This window comes from Balaenoptera ricei, chromosome 3 (genome assembly GCF_028023285.1).
Source record: "Balaenoptera ricei isolate mBalRic1 chromosome 3, mBalRic1.hap2, whole genome shotgun sequence".
Taxonomy (NCBI): Eukaryota; Metazoa; Chordata; class Mammalia; order Artiodactyla; family Balaenopteridae; genus Balaenoptera; species Balaenoptera ricei.
This window is the reverse complement of record NC_082641.1, coordinates 23,875,312-23,884,690: the sequence shown is the minus strand read 5'-3', so window position 1 is coordinate 23,884,690 and position 9,379 is coordinate 23,875,312. Positions and strand designations below refer to the sequence as shown.

The window sequence follows — 9,379 nt, the reverse complement described above, 5'->3', positions numbered from 1 at the left end:
ATCTTTTTGAATGCCAGCTTTCAAATCTTTGGGGTATATGCTCAAATGTGAAATTGCTGTAACATATAATAATTCTATGTTTACAATTTTGAGGAACAGTTATACAGTTTTCCACAGCAGCTGCACCATTTTATGTTCTCACCAGCAACACACAAGGGTTAAAATTTCTACACATCCTCACCAACTCTTGTTATCTTCTGTTTTTGTTTCTGTGTTTTTGTGTTTTGCTTGTTTTGTTTTGTTTTTTATTATAGCCATCCTAAATGGTACAGAATGATATCTCACAGTGGTATTGATTTAGCCTCCTTTACCTTGGCAGTTGTTTCTTTATGTAAGTTTTCATTTCTTCAGTAAAGCTTATTTCTTAACCCATGTTATGTAACGTTGAGAAATTTATCCCAAAGCTGGTGCATGACAGGTAGCAACAAAAGTGAGTGCTGCTTTTTATTACAGGTGGAGACCTAGAAAGACCCACTTTCCACACAATAGCTGTGACAAAGAGACCTACCTATAGGTCACATCAGAACTATCTAGTAAGAAAATGAAAGACATTTTGACTTTTAAGAACCAACCTTTAGAGGGGACCCTCAAGATGGTGGAGGAGTAAGATGTGGAGATCACCTTCCTTTCCACAAATACATCAGAAATACATCTACATGTGGAACAACTCTTACAGAACACCTACTGAATGCTGGCAGAAGATCTCAGACTTTCCAAAAGGCAAGAAACACTCCACGTACCTGGGTAGGACAAAAGAAAAAAGAAAAAAATGGAGACAAAAGAATAGGGATGGGACTTGCACCTCTGGGAGGGAACTGTGAAGGAGGAAAATTTTACAGACTCTAGGGAGTCCCTTCACTGGTGGAGACGGGGCGGGGTGGGCAGGAAGGAAGCTTAGGAGCCATGGAGGAGAGCGCAGCAACAGAGGTGCAGAGGGCAAAGCAGAGAGATTCCCACACAGAGGATTGGTGCCAACCAGCACTCACCAGCCTGAGATGCTTGTCTGCTCACCCATTGGGGTGGGTGGAGGCTGGGAGCTGAGGATCAGGCTTTGGAGTTCAGATCCCAGGGAGAGGACTGGGGTTGGCTGCGTGAACACAGCCTGAAGGGGACTAGTGTGCCACAAATAGCTGGGAGGGAGTCAGGGGAAAAGTCTGAACCTTCTGAAGAGGCAAGAGACCATTGTTTTGGGGTGTGTGAAGAGAGGGGATTCCTTCCCCATGTACACACAGAAGGCAGAGAACCACCTAAGCAAGCTCTAGAGATGAGCATGAGCCTTGGCTATCAGCTCGGACCCCAGAAATGGGCATGAAACGTTAACGCTGCTGCCTCTGCCACCAAGAATCCTGTGTGCAAGCAGTTCACTACCCACACACCCCCACCGCCCCGGGAACTTGTGCAGCACACCACTGCCAGGGTCCCGAGGTCCAGGGACAAATTCCCCGGGAGAAAACACGGAGAGCCTCAGGCTGTTGCAATGTCATGCTGGCCTCTGCCGCCGCAGGCTCGCACCGCATTCCAATTATGACTACCGTACCCCTCCCTCTCCTAGGCCTGAGAGAGCAAGAGAGCCCTAATCAGCTGACGCTTTAACCCCAGGTTAACCCCTGTCTTCCTGTCTAGGGGGGGAAAAGTCACCTGAGGGCGACCTACACACAGAGGCAGGGCCAAAACCAAACCTGAACCCCAGGAGCTGTGCGAACAAAGAAGAGAAAGGGAAATTTCTCTGTGCAGCCTCAGGAGCAGTGGATTAAATCCACATAATCAACTTGATGAATGCTGCATCTGTGGAATACCTAAGTAGACAAGAAATGTTCCCAAAATTGAGGTAGTGGACTTTGGGAGCAAGTGTAGACTAGGGGATTGCTGTCTGTGACTGACTTGTTTCTGATTTTTATGTCTATCTTAGTTCAGTTTTTAGTGTTTGTTAACATTGGTGGATTTGTTTGTTGGTTTGCTTGCTCTCTTTTTTTTGTTTTTTATATTTTTATTTTGATTTTTTAACATTTTTATATTTTATTATTATTTTTTTTCTTCTTTTTCTTCTGAGCCGTGTGGCTGACAGGGTCTTGGTGCTCCGGCCAGGTGTCAGGCCTGAGCCTCCTAGGTGGGAGAGCAAAGTTCAGGACATCGGATGACCAGAGACCTCCGGGCCCCACATAATATCAGTCAGTGAGAGCTCTCCCAGAGATTTCCATCTCAACACTAAGACCCAGCTCCACCCTATGGCCAGCAAGCTCCAGTGCTGGATGCCCCATGCCAAACAACTAGCAAGACAGGAATACAACCCCACCCATTAGCAGACAGGCTACCTGAAAATCATACTAAGTTCACAGACACCCCCCAAAAATCCACTGGACACGGCCCTGCCCACCAGAAAGACAAGATCCAGCTCCATCCACCAAAACACAGGCACCAGTCCCCTCCACTAGGAAGCCTACACAAGCCACTGAACTAACTGCACCCACAGGGAGCAGACACCAAAATCAGTGGGAACTACGAACCTGCAGCCTGCAAAAAGGAGACCCCAAACACAGTAAGTTAAACAAAATGAGAAGACAGAGAAACATGCAGCAGATGAAGGAGCAAGGTAAAAACACACCAGACCAAACAAATGAAGAGAAATGGACAGTCTACCTGAAAAAAATGCAGAATAATGATAGTAAAGATGATCTAAAATCTTGGAAATAGAATGGAGAAAATACAAGAAACATTTAACAAGGACCTAGAAGAACTAAAGAGCAATCAAACAATGATGAACAATACAATAAATGAAATTAAAAATTCTCTAGAAGGAATCAATAGCAGAAAAACTGAGGCAGAAGAACGGATAAGTGACCTGGAGAATAAAATAGGGGAAATAACTGCCACAGAGCAGAATAAAGAAATAAGAATGAAAAGAATTGAAGATAGGCTCAGAGACTTCTGGGACAATATTAAACACACCAACATTCGAATTATGGGGTCCCAGAAGAGGAAGAGAAAAAGAAAGGGGCTGAGAAAATATTTGAAGAGATTAGACTGGAAAACTTCTCTAACATGAGAAAGGAAACAGTCAAACAAGTCCAGGAAGCACAGAGAGTACCATACAGGATAAATCCAGGGAGAAATAAGCCAAAACTCATATTAATCAAACTTTCAAAAATTAAATACAAAGAAAAAATATTAAAAGCAGCAAGGGAAAAGCAATAAATAACATACAAGGTAATTCCCAAAAGGTTAACAGCTGATCTTTCAGTAGAAACTCTGCAAGACAGAAGTGAGTACCAGGACATATTTAAAGTGATGAAAGGGAAAAACCTACAACAAAGGTTACTCCACCCACCAAAGATCTTATTCAGATTCAGTGGAGAAATTAAAAGCTTTACAGACAAGCAAAAGCTAAGAGAATTCAGCACCACCAAAACAGCTTTACAACAAGTGCTAAAGGAACTTCTCTAGGTAGGAAACACTAGAGAAGGAGAAGACTTACAAAAACAAGTCCCAAAAAATTAAGAAAATGGTAATAGGAATATACATATTGATACTTATCTTAAATGTAAATGGATTAAATGCTCCAACCAAAAGACATAGACTGGCTGAATGGTTACAAAAACAAGACCTATATATATATATATATGTTGTCTACAAGAGACCCACTTCAGATATAGTGACACATACAGACTAAAAGTGAGGGGATGGAAAAAGATTTTCCATGCAAATGGAAATCAAAAGAAAGCTGGAGTAGCAATTCTTATATCAGAAAAACTGACTTTAAAATAAAGGCTATTACAAGAGACAAAGAAGGACACTACATAATGATCAAAGGATCAATCCAAGAAGAAGATATAAAAATGGTAAATATTTATGCACACAATATAGGAGCACCTCAATACATAAGGCAAATGCTAATAGCCATAAAAGAGGAAATCGACAATAACACAATAATAGTAGGGGACTTTAACATCCCACTTTCACCAAAGGACAGATCATCCAAAATGAAAATAAATATGGAAACACAAGCTTTAAATGACACATTAGGCAAGATGGACTTAATTGATATTTATAGGACATTCCAACCAAAAACAACAGAATACACACTCTTCTCAAATGCTCATGGAACATTCTCCAGGATAGATCATATCTTGGGTCACAAATTAAGCCTTGGTAAATTTAAGGAAATTGCAATTGTATCAAGTATCTTTTCCGACCACTATGCTATGAGGCTAGATTATCAATTACAGGAAACACACTGTGAAAAATACAAACACATGGAGGCTAAACAACATGCTACTAAATAACCAAGAGATCACTGAAAAATCGAAGAGGAAATCAAAACATACCTAGAAACAAATGACAATGAAAACACAATGACCCAAAGCCAATGGGATGCAGCAAAAGCAGTTCTAAGAGGGAAGTTTATAGCAATACAATCCTACCTCAAGAAACAGGAAAAATCTCAAACAACCTAACCTTACACCTAAAGCCATTAGAGAAAGAAGAACAAAAAAATTCCAAAGTTAGCAAAAGGAAAGAAATCATAAAGATCAGATCAGAAATAAATGTAAAAGAAATGAAGGGAACAATAGCAAAGATAAATAAAACTAAAAGCTTGTTCTTTGAGAAGATAAACAAAATTGATAAACCATTAGCCAGACTCATCAAGAAAAAAGGGAGAAGACTCAAATCAATAGAATTAGAAATGAAAAAGAAGAAGTAACAAATGACACTGCAGAAATACAAAGGATCATGAGAGATTACTACCAGCAACTATATGCCAATAAAATGGACAACCTGGAAGAAATGGACAAATTCTTAGAAAAGCACAACCTTCCAAGACTGAACCAGGAAGAAATAGAAAATATGAACAGACCAATCACAAGCACTGAAATTGAAACTGTGATTAAAAATCTTCCAACAAACAAAAGCCCAGGACCAGATGGCTTCACAGGTGAATTCTATCAAACATTTAGAGAAGAGCTAACACCTCTTCTTCTCAAACTCTTCCAAAATATAGCAGAGGGAAGAACACTCCCAAACTCATTCTACAAGACCACCATCACCCAGAGAAAGATGTGCCCAAAAAAGAAAACTACAGACCAATATCACTGATGCACATAGATGCAAAAATCCTCAACAAAATACTAGCAAACAGAATCCAACAGCACATTAAAAGGATCATACACCATGATCAAGGGGGGTTCATCCCAGGAATGCAAGGATTCTTCACTATATGCAAATCAATCAATGTGATACACCATATTAACAAACTGAAGAATAAAAACCATATGATAATCTCAATAGATGCGGAAAAAGCTTTGAACAATATTCAACACCCATTTATGATAGAAACTCTCAATAAAGTAGGCATAGAGGGAACCTACCTCAACATAATAAAGGCCGTATTTGACAAACCCACAGTCTACATTGTTCCCAATGGTGAAAAACAGAAACCATTTCCCTTAGATCTGGAACAAAACAAGGTTGCCCACTCTTGCCACTTTTTTTCAAGATAGTTTTGGAAGTATTAGCCACAGCAATCAGAGAAGAAAAAGAAATAAAAGGAATCCAAATTGTAAAAGAAGAAGTAAAACTGTCACTGTTTGCAGATGACATGATACTATATATAGAGAATCCTAAAAATGCTACTGGAAAACTACTAGAGCTAATCAATGAATTTGATAAAGTAGCAGGATACATAATTAATGCACATAAATCTCTTGCATTCCTGTACACTAATGACAAAAAATCTGAAAGAGAAATTAAGGAAATACTCCCATTTATCATTTCAACATAAAGAATAAAATACCTAGGAATAAACCTACCTTAGGAGACAAAAGACCTGTATGGAGAAAACTATAAGACATTGATGAAAGAAATTAAAGATGATACAAACATATGAGAGATATACCATGTTCTTCAATTGGAAGAATCAACATTGTGAAAATAACTATACTACCCAAAGCAATCTACAGAGTCAATGCAATCCCTATCAAACTACCAATGGCATATTTCACAGAATTAGAACAAAAAATTTCACAATTTGTATGGAAACACAAAAGACCCCGAATAGCCAAATCAATCTTGAGAAAAAAAAATGGAGTTGGAGGAATTAGGCTCCCTGACTTCAAACTATACCACAAAGCTGCAGTAATCAAGACAGTAAGGTACTGGCACAAAAACAAATATAGATCAATGGTACAGGATAGAATGACCAGAGATAAATCCATGCACATATGGGCACCTGTTTTATGACAAAGGAGGCAAGAACATACAATGGAGAAAAGACAGCTGCTTCAATAAGTGGTGCTGGGAAAACTGGACAACTACATGTAAAAGAATGAAATTAGAACACTATCTAACACCATATACAAAAATAAACTCCAAATGGATAAAAGACTTAAATGTAAGACCAGACACTGGTCTTTTGGAGGAAAACACAGGAAAAACACTCTTTGACATAAACCACAGGAAGAACTTTTTTGACCCATTTCTTAGAGTAACAGAAATAAAAACAAAAATAAACAAATGGGACTTAATTAAACTTAAAACTTTTGCACAGCAAAGGAAACCATAAACAAGACAAAAAGACAACCCTCCGAATGGGAGAAAATATTTGCAAATAGAACAACAGACAAAGGATTAATCTCCAAAATATACAAATAGCTCATGTAGCTCAATATCAAAAAAACAAACAATCCAGTTAAAAAATGGGCAGAAGTCCTAAATAGACATTTCACCAAGGAAGACATACAGTTGGCCAAGAGGCACATGAAAAGGTGCTCAACATCACTAATTATTAGAGAAATGCAAATCAAAACTACAATGAGGTATCACCTCACACCAGTCAGAATGGCCATTATCAAAAAAGCTAGAAACAATAAATGCTGGAAAGGGTGTGGTGAAACGGGAACCTTCCTGCACTGTTGGTGGGAATGTAAATTGATCCAACCACTATGGAAAATAGTATGGAAGTTCCTTAAAGAACTAAAAATAGAACTACCATATGACCTAGCAGTCCCACTACTGGGCATATACCCTGAGAGAACCATAATTCAAAAAGAGACATGCACCCCAATGTTCATTGCAGCACTATTTACAATAGCCAGGACATGGAACCAACCTAAGTGTCCACTGACAGAGGAATGGACAAAGAAGATGTGGCACATATATACAATGGAATATTACTCAGCATAAAAAGAAACGAAATTGAGTTATTTGTAGTGAGGTGGGTGGACCTAGAGTCTGTCATACAGAGTGAAGTATGTCACCGTATGCTAAGGCATATATATGGAATCTAAAAAAAAAAAAATGGTACTGATGAACCTAGTTGCAGGGCAGGAATAAAGAGGTAGACATAGAAAATGGACTTGATGACATGGGGTGGGAGGGGGAAGCTGGGGTAAAGTGAGAGTAGCATTGATGTATATACACTACCGAATGTAAAATAGTTGGCTGGTGGGAAGCAGCAGCATAGCACAGGGAGATCGGCTAGGTGCTTTGTGATGACTTAGAGGGGTGGGATAGGGAGGATGGAGGGAGGCTCAAGAGGGAGGGGATATGGGGACATGTGTATGCATACGGCTGATTTTGCAACAATCTGTTGTTGTGCAACAGGAACTAACATGGTATTGTGAAGCAATTATACTCCAATAAAGATGTACTAAAAAAAAAAGGTATCAATAGGAAAAAAAACCAAAACTCAAGCATAAGGACAGTTCGAAAAACTGTAGCATTTACAAAAGCTGTAGATACACTGTTCCAAAGATAATCAGCTCCACTCCTACATATATACCTAAACCCAACAAGAGTGCATTCATAAGTTCACTGAAAGGCATGCACTAGAATATTCATTATAGCATTATTTGTAAGCCCAAACTGGAAGCTACCCACATAAATGTCCACTCATAGGAGAAGCCATAAGAATTGTGGAATATTCACACAATGGGAATTGATCATCTATAACGTACATAATGCATAATTTATTAATACTAAGTACAAAAAAAGACAGGACTAATCTCTGGTTTTAGAAGTCATGAGAGCAGTTAACTGGAACAGTTTTTACTGAGATGAGAATGTGCTAGGTTATTGGTATTCTGTTTTTGATCTGAGTCTGACTAAGCAGGTATCTTCTGACATGTGAAATCAATCCATTGAGCTGAACTCTTTTGATGTGGTCACTAGTCTTTACCGATACTATGCTCAATAAACACTTAAAAGTACATAGAAATTAATATCATTCCCATGATATTTTTATTTATTTCTTCATTAAAATAAGTAGAAACACATTTTAATCATGACATACTTTGCAAAACAAAAGAAAAAAAAGACCCCTAACTTTCAAAGACTTTTATGATCACTCAAGAAAACAAAATTACAGAGACAAAGAAGCATCAGGAAATCAGTAAGGAAAAATAAATGATAAATTTTAAAAAAATGATTTAAACATCAGGAAGTGTTATTTATACTGGTTCTGTGGGCTCCATGACTATGAATTCTTCTGTGAAGTGGATGAAGACTCCATCCAGGACAAATTTAATCTCAGTCAACTCAATGAGCAGGTGCCTCACTGTAGACAAGCTCTAGACATGATCTTGGCCCTGGAGCCTGATGAAGAGCTGGAAGACAAACCCAACCAGACAACCCTGATTAAGCAGTCAGCCAAGATGCTGTATGGGTTCACCCAGACCACCTATGTCCTCACAAACCATGGCACCACCCAGATGTTGGAAAAGTACTAGCAGGGAGAGTTTGGCTACTGCCACATGTGCACTGTGAGAAAAAGTCAATGCTTTCCAATAGCCTTTCTGACACCCCAGGTGAGGCCCTGGTGAAGCTCTACTGCCCCAAGTGCATGGACGTTTCCACACCTAAGACACCATCGAGGAAGCACCACACGAAGGCCCCTACTTGGGTACCAGTTTCCCTCACAATGCTCTTCACAGTGCACGCTGAATGCCGGCCCAAACAGCCCACTAACCAGTTTATGTCCAAAGTCTACAGTTGCAAGATTCATCCACTGTCCTACCAGATGCAGTTCCAAGCCGCCAGCAACTTTGAGTCCGTCAAGACCGTTCAGTGATTCCCAACCCCACTTGTCACTCAGTCTTTGACAGTTCCGGTCCTCCCCTGCCACCTTTAAGGAAACCTCTATGGTTTATATTTTAAATTAAAAGAGTCATTATTGTGGTGTGAATATGAAATAAAGTAGAAAAAAGGCAAAAATAAGCATTTACTCAAAATTTATATAAAATCTTGTCATATCTCTTCAGGAAAAATATTTTAGGGCTTGATGGCTCCTAATATAAACATTGTAAAATCATAAGGCATTTTTAAAATAATTCAATGCTAATTTATTTAATTACTAAATAAAATTGATTATTTATATTAAGATACATTA

General features: G+C 38.9%; 1 pseudogene; it reads left to right on the top strand.

Moving 5' to 3' along the window:
- The first annotated feature begins 7,539 nt into the window (after positions 1–7,539).
- Positions 7,540–9,061, top strand: LOC132363308 (casein kinase II subunit beta-like; annotated as a pseudogene).
- Positions 9,062–9,379: the final 318 nt, after the last annotated feature.